The sequence below is a fragment of the Pleurodeles waltl genome, chromosome 12 (assembly GCF_031143425.1).
Source record: "Pleurodeles waltl isolate 20211129_DDA chromosome 12, aPleWal1.hap1.20221129, whole genome shotgun sequence".
NCBI lineage: Eukaryota > Metazoa > Chordata > Amphibia > Caudata > Salamandridae > Pleurodeles > Pleurodeles waltl.
The window spans coordinates 30,454,587-30,470,552 of NC_090451.1; the positions used below are offsets into that span (position 1 = coordinate 30,454,587).

A 15,966-nucleotide genomic window follows, 5' to 3' on the forward strand; every position below is an offset into this window, starting at 1 on the left:
AATGTTTTTGGAGTCTTCTAATTTAAGTAGTATTTGTGTGTCATCTGCGTAGTTGTAGCATGTGAGATGGAAATCATTGATCAGTTCTGGTAAAGATATCATGTAGATGTTGAAAAGCAAAGGTGAGATGATTGACCCTTGGGGGACCCCTGCTTTTGTGAGGTAGGGTTCGGACGAGAAGGGGGGCGAGTGGATGATATTCGCTCTTTTTTGGAGATAGGAAGTAATCCAGTCGAGAGCAATCCCTTGTATGCCGGCTTCGTGGAGTCTTTGAGTTAGGGTGTCATGGTCAACCGTATCAAAGGCAGCTGAGAGGTCCAAGAGAAGTAGTGCAGCAACTCCATTTCGGTCGACTGTGTTTTTAAGATCGTCCCAGATTGCCATGAGTGCTGATTCAGTTCTTCTTCCTGGGCGGAATCCAGTTTGGAAGTCTGAAAGTATAGAATTGTCTTCAATGAATTGTGACGTATGGGCGAATGCTGCTCTTTCTATCAATTTGCCCAGGAAAGGTCCATTTGTGATTGGTCTGTAGTTGTTGGGGTCTTGCAGGTCTAGGTTTGTTTTCTTTAATATTGGTCGTATGTATGCCTTTTTCAGGTCTGCAGGAAAAGTTCCTGAAGTTAAAGAGTTGTTGATGATTCTTCTTACAGGTGTGGCAGCAGAAGTAGATAGCAGGATGTTCTTGATGATTTGTGGTGGGCAAGGGTCAGAAGGGCAACCAGAAGGTCTGCTTGCTTTGACCAAATCCATAAATTCATCCTGGGATATTTGTTTGAAGGACTGTAGAGGTTGGGTTGGTTTATTCTTAGAGGGTATTTTAGGAAAGGGGTTGGTGCTGATGTTTTTCTTCTGTTTTAAATAGGAGTCCAATGTGTCTGCCTTGGTTGTGTAGTGAGTTGCCAATTTGTTTATGAAATCTTGAGTAGTGGGATGACTTCCTTCCAGGCATTTAGTTTTTTAAATTAATTGAGAATTGTATACAATTCTTTAGTTGCAGATTTAGCATAAAGCTGTGCATGCTGGCATGGAGTTGTCTGACTGTAACATGGTGCTGAAGCATAAAGCGGTGCATGCTGGCTTGGAGGTGAGCAGTCCATGGCCTGCCTGACTGTAACATGGTGCTGAAGCATAAAACTGTGCATGCTGGCGTGGAGGTGAGCAGTCCATGGCTTGCCTGACTGTAACATGGTGCTGAAGCATAAAGCAGTGCATGCTGGCGTGGAGGTGAGCAGTCCATGGCCTGCCTGACTGTAACATGGTGCTGAAGCATAAAGCAGTGCATGCTGGCGTGGAGGTGAGCAGTCCATGGCCTGCCTGACTGTAACATGGTGCTGAATCATAAGGTGCGCATGCTGGCGTGAAGGTGAGCAATCCATGGCCTGCCTGACTGTAACATGGTACTGAAGCATAAAACCGTGCATGCTGGCGTGGAGGTGCCTGACTGTACACTGGTGCTGACACATAAAGCAGTGCATGCTGGCGTGGAGGTGCCTGACTGTACAATGGTGCTGACGCATAAAGCAGTGCATGCTGGTGTGGAGGTGCCTGACTGTACAATGGTGCTGACGCATAAAGCAGTGCATGCTGGTGTGGCGGTGCCTGACTGTACAGTGGTGCTGAAGCATAATAAAACAGTGCATGCTGGCATGGAGGTGTCTGACTATACAATGGTGATGAAGCATAAAACGGTTCATCCTGGTGTGGCGCTGCCTGACTGTAAGATGGTGCTGAAGCATAAAGCGGTGCATGCTTGCGTGGAGATGCCTGACTGTAACATGGTGCTGAAGTATAAAATATTGCATGCTGGCGTGAAGGTGCCTGACTGTAACATGGTGCTGAAACATAAAGCAGTGCATGCTGGCTTGGAGGTGAGCAGTCCATGGCCTGCCTGACTGTAATGTGGTGCTGAAGCATAAAGCGGTGCATGCTGGCGTGGAGGTGAGCAGTCCATGGCCTGCCTGACTGTAACATGGTGCTGAAGCATAAAGCAGTGCATGCTGGTCTGGAGGTGCCTGACTGTAACATGGTGCTGAAGAATAAAACGGTATATGCTGGCGTGAAGGTGCCTGACTGTAACATGGTGCTGAAGTATAACAGTGATGTGAGGGTGAACCCTCTAGCTGGCTGGAGGCTGGTGCTGCTGCACACGTGGTGTTGTGAGGGTGACCCCCCTTCTAGCTGGCTGGAGGCTGGTGCTGCTGCACACGAGAGAGAAAAAAAAGTAGGGGTGGTCTCTCTGCTGTCCTCTGTTTATGGGACAGTCATACGGATAGCTCTGCCCTCTGGGACAGTTGGCAGAGTGGATCCGGCTTGCGGGGCATACTTTGGGACAGAGACACGGATAAGTCTGCCCTCTGTGGGACAGTTGAAAGGTGGGCTCCAGCCTGCGGTGCGTACTTTAGGGCACTGCTGGCTTGTCGGTGGCTGTGGGAAGGGTAGGGCTCTAAGGTTTGTTGGACAGTGACAGATAACCTCCAGATTGCCCCAGACAAAGCTAGCTAGCTCTCTGTGTTTGGGACAGTCTGGAGGTTACCCCTCTCTGAATGGGACAGTCTGGAGGTTACCCCTCTCTGAATGGGACAGTCTGGAGGTTACCCCTCTCTGAATGGGACAGTCTGGAGGTTACCCCTCTCTGAATGGGACAGTCTGGAGGTTACCCCTCTCTGAATGGGACAGTCTGGAGGTTACCCCTCTCTGAATGGGACAGTCTGGAGGTTACCCCTCTCTGAATGGGACAGTCTGGAGGTTACCCCTCTCTGAATGGGACAGTCTGGAGGTTACCCCTCTCTGAATGGGACGGTCTGGAGGTTACCCCTCTCTGAATGGGACGGTCTGGAGGTTACCCCTCTCTGTATGGGACGGTCTGGAGGTTACCCCTCTCTGTATGGGACGGTCTGGAGGTTACCCCTCTCTGTATGGGACGGTCTGGAGGTTACCCCTCTCTGTATGGGACGGTCTGGAGGTTACCCCTCTCTGTATGGGACGGTCTGGAGGTTGTCCCTCTGTGTATGGGACGGTCTGGAGGTTGTCCCTCTGTGTATGGGACGGTCTGGGGGTTGTCCCTCTGTGTATGGGACGGTCTGGGGGTTGTCCCTCTACGTATGGGACGGTCTGGGGGTTATCCCTCTGCGTATGGGACAGTCTGGGGGTTATCCCTCTGCGTATGGGACAGTCTGGGGGTTATCCCTCTGCGTATGGGACAGTCTGGGGGTTATCCCTCTGCGTATGGGACAGTCTGGGGGTTATCCCTCTGCGTATGGGACAGTCTGGGGGTTATCCCTCTGCGTATGGGACAGTCTGGGGGTTATCCCTCTGCGTATGGGACAGTCTGGGGGTTATCCCTCTGCGTATGGGACAGTCTGGGGGTTATCCCTCTGCGTATGGGACAGTCTGGGGGTTATCCCTCTGCGTATGGGACAGTCTGGGGGTTATCCCTCTGCGTATGGGACAGTCTGGAGGTTACCCCTCTCTGAATGGGACAGTCTGGAGGTTACCCCTCTCTGAATGGGACAGTCTGGAGGTTACCCCTCTCTGAATGGGACAGTCTGGAGGTTACCCCTCTCTGAATGGGACAGTCTGGAGGTTACCCCTCTCTGAATGGGACAGTCTGGAGGTTACCCCTCTCTGAATGGGACAGTCTGGGGTTATCCCTCTCTGAATGGGACAGTCTGGGGGTTATCCCTCTGCGTATGGGACAGTCTGGGGGTTATCCCTCTGCGTATGGGACAGTCTGGGGGTTATCCCTCTGCGTATGGGACAGTCTGGGGGTTATCCCTCTGCGTATGGGACAGTCTGGGGGTTATCCCTCTGCGTAAGGGACAGTCTGGGGGTTATCCCTCTGCGTAAGGGACAGTCTGGGGGTTATCCCTCTGCGTAAGGGACAGACTGGGGGTTATCCCTCTGTGTAAGGGACAGACTGGGGGTTATCCATCTGTGTAAGGGACAGACTGGGGGTTATCCCTCTGTGTAAGGGACAGACTGGGGGTTATCCCTCTGTGTAAGGGACAGACTGGGGGTTATCCCTCTGTGTAAGGGACAGACTGGGGGTTATCCCTCTGTGTAAGGGACAGACTGGGGGTTATCCCTCTGTGTAAGGGACAGTCTGGGGGTTATCCCTCTGTGTAAGGGACAGTCTGGAGGTTATCCCTCTGTGTTTGGGACAGTCTGGCGGATAGCTATGTAGCAGTCTGAACTTCTGTCGGCAGCCAGTATGTCACAATGATTGGAGCTAGGAGGACTGTCCGGTCTAGGGGTATAAAGTACTTTCTTAAGATGGCCTGTTGCGCCGACATTCCCTTCCAGATTTATTTAGTGCTGGTGGGATGTAATATTGCTTAAAAAAACATAACCCTTCAGGTTTCCTCAAAGCAGCCATCTTGGAGACGGGCCACATGTGGCTGTCGAGCCCCTTAAATGTAACGGGGATGCCTCGGGCCACCCTTGGGGTCCTCTGGGCGGAGGTCACTGGCGGTATTTTGGGGCACGGTTCATTTTTAGATCTGGACTTCACTACCACCCATTACAGAAGATTCTGGCACAACCCACAAAAAGTGTGACCCCAATTTTTAACTATAACTACACCCACAACATACAAAGGCCCAGACGTGACTGTTATTCCGCACAGAGCAAAGTGTTTTTGTCAGACAGGTAGTCATGCACTTAGGGGAAAAAAACAACTTCTTTAGGCTTCATTCTTAACCCTTTGCCAGATTTGGTACCAGGAAGAAAACGTGATGACTGAACTAATCGGTCTATCCGCCCCCCCCCCCCCCCCACCCCACCCCCAAGTGCTTCTGCGCTTCCGGTTCATGGTTTCCTAAAGCAGAAGTCTACCGCGCCTGTCCGGAGCTCCCCGGAGGAGTCTGAGAGCACCGCCCCTGCAGATCTAGCGCCTAGAGGGGTTCACGGTGAGAGTGTAGTCTGTGCGCTTCTCGTGTAGGCCACCGAGCTGGAGAGATGCTACAACCATCAGAGTGACGTCATGGCGATGATGTCCCTGTGACGTGCGAGAGAGCAGTGTCAGGCCCAGGGGTGGCTCATGCGCCGGTCATCAGCGTGACGTCACGGCGAGGATGTCCCTGTGACGTGCGAGAGAGCAGTGCGTGACGTCATGGCGAGGATGTCCCTGTGACGTGAGAGAGAGCAGTGTCGAGGCCCAGGGATGGCTGATGCGCCGGTCATCAGCGTGACGTCATGGCGAGGATGTCCCTGTGACGTGCGAGAGAGCAGTGCGTGACGTCATGGCGAGGATGTCCCTGTGACGTGTGAGAGAGCAGTGTCAGGCCCAGGGGTGGCTCATGCGCCGGTCATCAGCGTGACGTAACCGCGAGAATGTCCCTGTGACGTGCGAGAGAGCAGTGTCAGGCCCAGGGGTGGCTCATGCGCCGGTCATCAGCGTGACGTCATGGAGAGGATGCCCCTGTGACGTGCGAGAGAGCAGTGTCAGGCCCAGGGATGGCTCATGCTCCTGTCATCAGCGTGACGTCATGGCGAGGATGTCCCTGGGACGTGCGAGAGAGCAGTGTCGGGCCCAGGGATGGCTCATGAGCCGGTCATCAGCGTGACGTCATGGCGAGGATGTCCCTGTGACGTGCGAGAGAGCAGTGTCAGGCCCAGGGATGGCTCATGCTCCTGTCATCAGCGTGACGTCATGGCGAGGATGTCCCTGGGACGTGCGAGAGAGCAGTGTCGGGCCCAGGGATGGCTCATGAGCCGGTCATCAGTGTGACGTCATGGCGAGGATGTCCCTGTGACGTGAGAGAGAGCAGCGTCGGGCCCAGGGGCGGCTCATGAGCCGATCATCAGCGTGACGTCATGGCGAGGATGTCCCTGTGACGTGCGAGAGAGCAGCGTCGGGCCCAGGGGAGGCTCATGCGCCGGTCATCAGCGTGACGTCATGGCGAGGATATCCCTGTGACGTGCGAGAGAGCAGTGTCGGGCCCAGTGGTGGCTCATGCGCCGGTCATCAGCGTGACGTCACGGCGAGGATGTCCCTGTGACGTGAGAGAGAGCAGTGTCGGGCCCAGTGGTGGCTCATGCGCCGGTCATCAGCGTGACGTCACGGCGAGGATGCCCCTGTGACGTGAGAGAGAGAGCAGTGTCGGGCCCAGGGGTGGCTCATGCGCCGGTCATCAGCGTGACGTCACGGCGAGGATGCCCCTGTGACGTGCGAGAGAGCAGTGTCGGGCCCAGGGGTGGCTCATGCGCCTGTCATCAGCGTGACGTCACGGCGGGGATGTCCCTGTGACGTGCGAGAGAGCAGTGTCAGGCCCAGGGGTGGCTCATGAGCCGGTCATCAGCGTGACGTCATGGCGAGGATGTCCCTGTGACGTGCGAGAGAGCAGTGCGTGACGTCATGGCGAGGATGTCCCTGTCACGTGCGAGAGAGCAGTGCGTGACGTCATGGCGAGGATGTCCCTATGAAGTGAGAGAGCAGTGTCAGGCCCAGGGGTGGCTCATGCGCCGGTCATCAGCGTGGCGTCATGGTGAGGATGTCCCTGTGACGTGCGAGAGAGCAGTGCGTGACGTCATGGTGAGGATGTCCCTGTGACGTGCGAGAGAGCAGTGTCAGGCCCAGGGGTGGCTCATGCGCCGGTCATCAGCGTGATGTCACCGCGAGGATGTCCCTGTGACGTGCGAGAGAGCAGTGTCGGGCCCAGGGGTGGCTCATGCGCCGGACATCAGCGTGACGTCACGGCGAGGATGTCCCTGTGACGTGCGAGAGAGCAGTGCGTGACGTCATGGCGAGGATGTCCCGGTCACGTGCGAGACAGCAGTGCGTGACGTCATGGCGAGGATGTCCCTATGAAGTGAGAGAGCAGTGTCGGGCCCAGGGGTGGCTCATGCGCCGGTCATCCGCGTGACGTCATGGCGAGGATGTCCCTGTGACGTGCGAGAGAGCAGTGTCAGGCCCAGGGGTGGCTCATGCGCCGGTCATCCGCGTAACGTCACGGCGAGGATGTCCCTGTGACGTGCGAGAGAGCAGTGTCGGGCCCAGGGGTGGCTCATGCGCCGGTCATCAGCGTGACGTCACGGCGAGGATGTCCCTGTGACGTGCGAGAGAGCAGTGTCGGGCCCAGGGGTGGCTCATGCGCCTGTCATCAGCGTGACGTCATGGCGAGGATGTCCCTCTGACATGCGAGAGAGCAGTGTCAGGCCCAGGGGTGGCTCATGCGCCTGTCATCAGCGTGACGTCATGGCGAGGATGTCCCTCTGACGTGCGAGAGAGCAGTGTCGGGCCCAGGGGTGGCTCATGCGGCTGTCATCAGCGTGACATCATGGCGAGGATGCCCCTGTGACGTGCGAGAGAGCAGTGTCAGGCCCAGGGGTGGCTCATGCGCCTGTCATCAGCGTGACGTCATGGCGAGGATGTCCCTGTGACGTGAGAGAGAGCGTAGTGTCAGGCCCAGGGGTGGCTCATGCGCCGGTCATCAGCGTGACGTCATGGCGATGATGTCCCTGTGACGTGCGAGAGAGCAGTGTCAGGTCCAGGGGTGGCTCATGAGCCTGTCATCAGCGTGACGTCATGGCCAGGATGTCCCTGTGACGTGCGAGAGAGCAGTGCGTGACGTCATGGCGAGGATGTCCCTCTGACATGCGAGAGAGCAGTGTCAGGCCCAGGGGTGGCTCATGCGCCTGTCATCAGCGTGACGTCATGGCGAGGATGTCCCTGTGACGTGCGAGAGAGCAGTGTCCGGCCCAGGGGTGGCTCATGAGCCTGTCATCAGCTTGACGTCATGGCCAGGATGTCCCTGTGACGTGCGAGAGAGCAGTGCGTGGCGTCATGGCGAGGATGTCCCTGTCACGTGCGAGAGAGCAGTGCGTGACGTCATGGTGAGGATGTCCCTGTGAAGTGAGAGAGCAGTGTCAGGCCCAGGGGTGGCTCATGCGCCGGTCATCAGCGTGATGTCATGGCGAGGATGTCCCTGTGACGTGCGAGAGAGGAGTGCGTGACGTCATGGTCAGGATGTCCCTGTCACGTGCGAGAGAGCAGTGCGTGACGTCATGGCGAGGATGTCCCTGTGACGTGCGAGAGAGCAGTGTCAGGCCCAGGGGTGGCTCATGCTCCTGTCATCAGCGTGACGTCATGGCGAGGATGCCCCTGTGACGTGCGAGAGAGCAGTGTCAGGCCCAGGGATGGCTCATGCGCCGATCATCAGCTTGACGTCACGGCGAGGATGTCCCTGTGAAGTGAGAGAGAGCAGTGTCAGGCCCAGGGGTGGCTCATGCACCGGTCATCAGCGTGACGTCATGGCGATGATGTCCCTGTGACATGCGAGAGAGCAGTGCGTGACGTCATGGCGAGGATGCCCCTGTGACGTGCGAGAGAGCAGTGTCAGGCCCAGGGGTGGCTCATGCGCCGGTCATCAGCGTGATGTCATGGCGAGGATCTCCCTGTGACGTGCGAGAGAGCAGTTCGTGACGTCATGGCGATGATGTCCCTGTGACGTGCGAGAGAGCAGGGTCAGGCTCAGGGGTGGCTCATGCGCCAGTCATCAGCGTGACGTCACCGCGAGGATGTCCCTGTGACGTGCGAGAGAGCAGTGTCAGGCCCAGGGGTGGCTCATGTGCCGGTCATCAGCGTGACGTCATGGCGAGGATGTGCCTGTGACGTGTGAGAGAGCAGTGCGTGACGTCATGGCTATGATGTCCCTGTGACGTGCGAGAGAGCAGGGTCAGGCCCAGGGGTGGCTCATGCGCCTGTCATCAGCGTGACGTCATGGCGAGGATGTCCCTGTGACGTGCGAGAGAGCAGTGTCAGGCCCAGGGGTGGCTCATGCGCCAGTCATCAGTGTGACGTCATGGCGAGGATGTCCCTGTGACGTGCGAGAGAGCAGTGCGTGACGTCATGGCGAGGATACCCCTGTGACGTGCGAGAGCAGGGTCAGGCCCAGGGGTGGCTCGTGCGTCGGTCATCAGCGTGACGTTATGGCGAGGATGCCCCTGTGACGTGTGAGAGAGCAGTGTCAGGCCCAGGGGTGGCTAATGCGCCGGCCATCAGCGTGACGTCATGGCGAGGATGTCCCTGTGACGTGCGAGAGAGCAGGGTCAGGCCCAGGGGTGGCTGATGCGCCGGTCATCAGCGTGACGTCATGGCGAGGATGTCCCTGTGACGTGCGAGAGAGCAGTGCGTGACGTCACGGCGAGGATGTCCCTGTGACGTGAGAGAGAGCAGGGTCAGGCCCAGGGGTGGCTCATGCGCCGGTCATCAGCGTGACGTCATGGCGAGGATATCCCTGTGACGTACGAGAGATCAGTGCGTGACGTCACGGCGAGGATGCCCCTGTGACGTGAGAGAGAGCAGGGTCAGGCCCAGGGGTGGCTCATGCGCCGGTCATCAGCGTGACTTCATGGCAAGGATCTCCCCGTGACGTGCGAGAGAGCAGTGTGTGACGTCATGGCGAGGATGTCCCTGTGACGTGCGAGAGAGCAGTGCGTGACGTCATGGCGAGGATGTCCCTGTGACGTGCGAGAGAGCAGTGTCAGGCCCAGGGGTGGCTCATCCGCCGGTCATCAGCGTGATGTCACCGCGAGGATGTCCCTCTGACGTGCGAGAGAGCAGTGCGTGACGTCATGGCGAGGATGTCCGTCTGACGTGTGAGAGAGCAGTGCGTGACGTCACCGCGAGGATGTCCCAGTGAAGTGAGAGAGAGCAGTGTCAGGCCCAGGGGTGGCTGATGCGCCGGTCATCAGCGTGACGTCATGGCGAGGATGTCCCTGTGACGTGCGAGAGAGCAGTGCGTGACGTCACGGCGAGGATGTCCCTGTGGCGTGAGAGAGAGCAGGATCAGGCCCAGGGGTGGCTCAAGCGCCGGTCATCAGTGTGACGTCATGGCGAGGATGTCCCTGTCACGCGCGAGAGAGCAGTGTCGGGCCCAGGGGTGGCTCATGCGCCGGTCATCAGCGTGACGTCATGGCGAGGTTGTCCCTGTGAAATGAAAGAGCAGTGTCCGGCCCAGGGGTGGCTCATGCGCCGGTCATCAGCGTGACGTCACCGCGAGGATGTCCCTGTGACGTGCGAGAGAGCAGTGTCAGGTCCAGGGGTGGCTCATGCGCCAGTCATCAGCGTGACGTCATGGCGAGGATGTGCCTGTGACGTGCGAGAGAGCAGTGCGTGACGTCATGGCGAGGATGTGCCTGTGACGTGCGAGAGAGCAGTGTCAGGCCCAGGGGTGGCTCATGCGCCGGTCATTAGCGTGACGTCATGGCGAGGATGTGCCTGTGACGTGTGAGAGAGCAGTGCGTGACGTCATGGCGATGATGTCCCTGTGACGTGCGAGAGAGCAGTGTTAGGCCCAGGGGTGGCTCATGCGCCGGTCATCAGCGTGAGGTCATGGCGAGGATGCCCCTGTGACGTGTGAGAGCAGGGTCAGGCCCAGGGGTGGCTCATGCGCCGGTCATCAGCGTGACGTCATGGCGAGGATGCCCCTGTAACGTACGAGAGAGCAGGGTCAGGCCCAGGGGTGACTCATGCTCCGGTCATCAGCGTGACGTCATGGCGAGGATGCCCCTGTGACGTGCGAGAGAGCAGGGTCAGGCCCAGGGGTGGCTAATGCGCCGGTCATCAGCGTGACGTCATGGCGAGGATGTGCCTGTGACGTGCGAGAGAGCAGTGCGTGACGTCATGGCGATGATGTCCCTGTGACGTGTGAGAGAGCAGGTTCAGGCCCAGGGGTGGCTCGTGCGCCGGTCATCAGCGTGATGTCATGGCAAGGATGCCCCTGTGACGTGCGAGAGAGCAGTGTCAGGCCCAGGGGTGGCTAATGCGCCGGTCATCAGCGTGACGTCACCGCGAGGATGTCCCTGTCACGCGTGAGAGAGCAGTGCGTGACTTCACCGCGAGGATGTCCCTGTGACGTGCGAGAGAGCAGTGCGTGACGTCACCGCGAGGATGTCCCTGTGACGTGCGAGAGAGCAGTGCGTGACGTCATGGCGAGGATGTCCCTGTGACGTGAGAGAGAGCAGTGTCGAGGCCCAGGGGTGGCTCGTGCGCCGGTCATCAGCGTGACGTCATGGCGAGGATGTCCCTGTGACGTGCGAGAGAGCAGTGCGTGACGTCATGGCGAGGATGTCCCTGTGACGTGAGAGAGAGCAGTGTCGAGGCCCAGGGGTGGCTCGTGCGCCGGTCATCAGCGTGACGTCATGGCGAGGATGTCCCTGTGACGTGCGAGAGAGCAGTGCGTGACGTCATGGCGAGGATGTCCCTGTGACGTGCGAGAGAGCAGTGCGTGACGTCATGGCGAGGATGTCCCTGTGACGTGCGAGAGAGCAGTGTCGAGGCCCAGGGGTGGCTCGTGCGCCGGTCACCAGCGTGATGTCATGGCGAGGATGTCCCTGTGACGTGCGAGAGAGCAGTGCGTGACGTCATGGTGATGATGTCCCTGTGATGTGCGAGAGAGCAGTGCGTGACGTCACGGCGAGGATGTCCCTGTGGCGTGAGAGAGAGCAGGGTCAGGCCCAGGGGTGGCTCATGCGCCGGTCATCAGCGTGACGTCACCGCGAGGATGTCCCTGTCACGCGTGAGAGAGCAGTGCGTGACGTCACCGCAAGGATGTCCCTGTGACGTGCGAGAGAGCAGTGCGTGACGTCATAGCGAGGATGTCCCTGTGACGTGAGAGAGAGCAGTGTCGAGGCCCAGGGGTGGCTCGTGCGCCGGTCATCAGCGTGACGTCATGGCGAGGATGTCCCTGTGACGTGCGAGAGAGCAGTGCGTGACGTCATGGCGAGGATGTCCCTGTGACGTGAGAGAGAGCAGTGTCGAGGCCCAGGGGTGGCTAATGCGCCGGTCATCAGCGTGACGTCATGGCGAGGATGTCCCTGTGACGTGCGAGAGAGCAGTGCGTGACGTCATGGCGAGGATGTCCCTGTGACGTGAGAGAGAGCAGTGTCGAGGCCCAGGGGTGGCTCGTGCGCCGGTCATCAGCGTGACGTCATGGCGAGGATGTCCCTGTGACGTGCGAGAGAGCAGTGCGTGACGTCATGGCGAGGATGTCCCTGTGGCGTGAGAGAGAGCAGGGTCAGGCCCAGGGGTGGCTCATGCGCCGGTCATCAGCGTGACGTCACCGCGAGGATGTCTCTGTCACGCGCGAGAGAGCAGTGCGTGACGTCACCGCGAGGATGTCCCTGTCACGCGCGAGAGAGCAGTGCGTGACGTCACCGCGAGGATGTCTCTGTGACGTGCGAGAGAGCAGTGCGTGACGTCATGGCGAGGATGTCCCTGTGACGTGAGAGAGAGCAGTGTCGAGGCCCAGGGGTGGCTAATGCGCCGGTCATCAGCGTGACGTCATGGCGAGGATGTCTCTGTGACGTGCGAGAGAGCAGTGCGTGACGTCATGGCGAGGATGTCCCTGTGACGTGAGAGAGAGCAGTGTCGAGGCCCAGGGGTGGCTCGTGCGCCGGTCATCAGCGTGACGTCATGGCGAGGATGTCCCTGTGACGTGCGAGAGAGCAGTGCGTGTGACGTCATGGCGAGGATGTCCCTGTGACGTGAGAGAGAGCAGTGTCGAGGCCCAGGGGTGGCTAATGCGCCGGTCATCAGCGTGACGTCATGGCGTGGATGTCCCTGTGACGTGCGAGAGAGCAGTGCGTGACGTCATGGCGAGGATGTCCCTGTGACGTGAGAGAGAGCAGTGTCGAGGCCCAGGGATGGCTGATGCGCCGGTCATCAGCGTGACGTCACGGCGAGGATGTCCCTGTGACGTGCGAGAGAGCAGTGCGTGACGTCATGGCGATGATGTCCCTGTGACGTGCGAGAGAGCAGTGTCGAGGCCCAGGGGTGGCTAATGCGCCGGTCATCAGCGTGACGTCATGGCGAGGATGTCTCTGTGACGTGCGAGAGAGCAGTGCGTGACGTCATGGCGAGGATGTCCCTGTGACGTGAGAGAGAGCAGTGTCGAGGCCCAGGGGTGGCTCGTGCGCCGGTCATCAGCGTGACGTCATGGCGAGGATGTCCCTGTGACGTGCGAGAGAGCAGTGCGTGACGTCATGGCGAGGATGTCCCTGTGACGTGAGAGAGAGCAGTGTCGAGGCCCAGGGGTGGCTCGTGCGCCGGTCATCAGCGTGACGTCATGGCGAGGATGTCCCTGTGACGTGCGAGAGAGCAGTGCGTGACGTCATGGCGAGGATGTCCCTGTGACGTGCGAGAGAGCAGTGCGTGACGTCATGGCGAGGATGTCCCTGTGACGTGCGAGAGAGCAGTGTCGAGGCCCAGGGGTGGCTCGTGCGCCGGTCATCAGCGTGACGTCATGGCGAGGATGTCCCTGTGACGTGCGAGAGAGCAGTGCGTGACGTCATGGTGATGATGTCCCTGTGATGTGCGAGAGAGCAGTGCGTGACGTCACGGCGAGGATGTCCCTGTGGCGTGAGAGAGAGCAGGGTCAGGCCCAGGGGTGGCTCATGCGCCGGTCATCAGCGTGACGTCACCGCGAGGATGTCCCTGTCACGCGCGAGAGAGCAGTGCGTGACGTCACCGCGAGGATGTCCCTGTCACGCGCGAGAGAGCAGTGCGTGACGTCACCGCGAGGATGTCCCTGTGACGTGCGAGAGAGCAGTGCGTGACGTCATAGCGAGGATGTCCCTGTGACGTGAGAGAGAGCAGTGTCGAGGCCCAGGGGTGGCTCGTGCGCCGGTCATCAGCGTGACGTCATGGCGAGGATGTCCCTGTGACGTGCGAGAGAGCAGTGCGTGACGTCATGGCGAGGATGTCCTTGTGACGTGAGAGAGAGCAGTGTCGAGGCCCAGGGGTGGCTCGTGCGCCGGTCATCAGCGTGACGTCATGGCGAGGATGTCCCTGTGACGTGCGAGAGAGCAGTGCGTGACGTCATGGCGAGGATGTCCCTGTGACGTGAGAGAGAGCAGTGTCGAGGCCCAGGGGTGGCTAATGCGCCGGTCATCAGCGTGACGTCATGGCGAGGATGTCCCTGTGACGTGCGAGAGAGCAGTGCGTGACGTCATGGCGAGGATGTCCCTGTGACGTGAGAGAGAGCAGTGTCGAGGCCCAGGGGTGGCTCGTGCGCCGGTCATCAGCGTGACGTCATGGCGAGGATGTCCCTGTGACGTGCGAGAGAGCAGTGCGTGACGTCATGGCGATGATGTCCCTGTGATGTGCGAGAGAGCAGTGCGTGACGTCACGGCGAGGATGTCCCTGTGGCGTGAGAGAGAGCAGGGTCAGGCCCAGGGGTGGCTCATGCGCCGGTCATCAGCGTGACGTCACCGCGAGAGAGCAGTGCGTGACGTCACCGCGAGGATGTCCCTGTCACGTGCGAGAGAGCAGTGCGTGACGTCACCGCGAGGATGTCCCTGTGACGTGCGAGAGAGCAGTGCGTGACGTCATGGCGAGGATGTCCCTGTGACGTGAGAGAGAGCAGTGTCGAGGCCCAGGGGTGGCTAATGCGCCGGTCATCAGCGTGACGTCATGGCGAGGATGTCTCTGTGACGTGCGAGAGAGCAGTGCGTGACGTCATGGCGAGGATGTCCCTGTGACGTGAGAGAGAGCAGTGTCGAGGCCCAGGGGTGGCTCGTGCGCCGGTCATCAGCGTGACGTCATGGCGAGGATGTCCCTGTGACGTGCGAGAGAGCAGTGCGTGTGACGTCATGGCGAGGATGTCCCTGTGACGTGAGAGAGAGCAGTGTCGAGGCCCAGGGGTGGCTCGTGCGCCGGTCATCAGCGTGACGTCATGGCGAGGATGTCCCTGTGACGTGCGAGAGAGCAGTGCGTGACGTCATGGCGAGGATGTCCCTGTGACGTGAGAGAGAGCAGTGTCGAGGCCCAGGGGTGGCTAATGCGCCGGTCATCAGCGTGACGTCATGGCGAGGATGTTCCTGTGACGTGCGAGAGAGCAGTGCGTGACGTCATGGCGAGGATGTCCCTGTGACGTGAGAGAGAGCAGTGTCGAGGCCCAGGGGTGGCTCGTGCGCCGGTCATCAGCGTGACGTCATGGCGAGGATGTCCCTGTGACGTGCGAGAGAGCAGTGCGTGACGTCATGGCGATGATGTCCCTGTGATGTGCGAGAGAGCAGTGCGTGACGTCACGGCGAGGATGTCCCTGTGGCGTGAGAGAGAGCAGGGTCAGGCCCAGGGGTGGCTCATGCGCCGGTCATCAGTGTGACGTCACCGCGAGGATGTCCCTGTCACGCTCGAGAGAGCAGTGCGTGACGTCACCGCGAGGATGTCCCTGTCACGCGCGAGAGAGCAGTGCGTGACGTCACCGTGAGGATGTCCCTGTGACGTGCGAGAGAGCAGTGCGTGACGTCATGGCGAGGATGTCCCTGTGACGTGCGAGAGAGCAGTGCGTGTGACGTCATGGCGAGGATGTCCCTGTGACGTGAGAGAGAGCAGTGTCGAGGCCCAGGGGTGGCTCGTGCGCCGGTCATCAGCGTGAGCAGTGCGTGACGTCATGGCGAGGATGTCCCTGTGACGTGCGAGAGAGCAGTGCGTGACGTCATGGCGAGGATGTCCCTGTGACGTGCGAGAGAGCAGTGTCGAGGCCCAGGGGTGGCTCATGCGCCGGTCATCAGCGTGACGTCATGGCGAGGATGTCCCTGTGACGTGCGAGAGAGCAGTGCGTGACGTCATGGCGAGGATGTCCCTGTGACGTGAGAGAGAGCAGTGTCGAGGCCCAGGGGTGGCTCGTGCGCCGGTCATCAGCGTGACGTCATGGCGAGGATGTCCCTGTGACGTGCGAGAGAGCAGTGCGTGACGTCATGGCGAGGATGTCCCTGTGACGTGAGAGAGAGCAGTGTCGAGGCCCAGGGGTGGCTCGTGCGCCGGTCATCAGCGTGACGTCATGGCGAGGATGTCCCTGTGACGTGCGAGAGAGCAGTGCGTGACGTCATGGCGAGGATGTCCCTGTGACGTGCGAGAGAGCAGTGCGTGACGTCATGGCGAGGATGTCCCTGTGACGTGCGAGAGAGCAGTGTCGAGGCCCAGGGGTGGCTCATGCGCCGGTCATCAGCGTGACGTCATGG

General features: G+C 59.7%; 1 protein-coding gene across 5 annotated transcripts in view; it reads left to right on the plus strand.

Moving 5' to 3' along the window:
- Positions 1–15,966, plus strand: part of LOC138267434 (transducin-like enhancer protein 1) — a 153,877-nt gene that overhangs the window by 8,480 nt on the left and 129,431 nt on the right. The gene's annotated exons all lie outside the window — the stretch shown is intronic.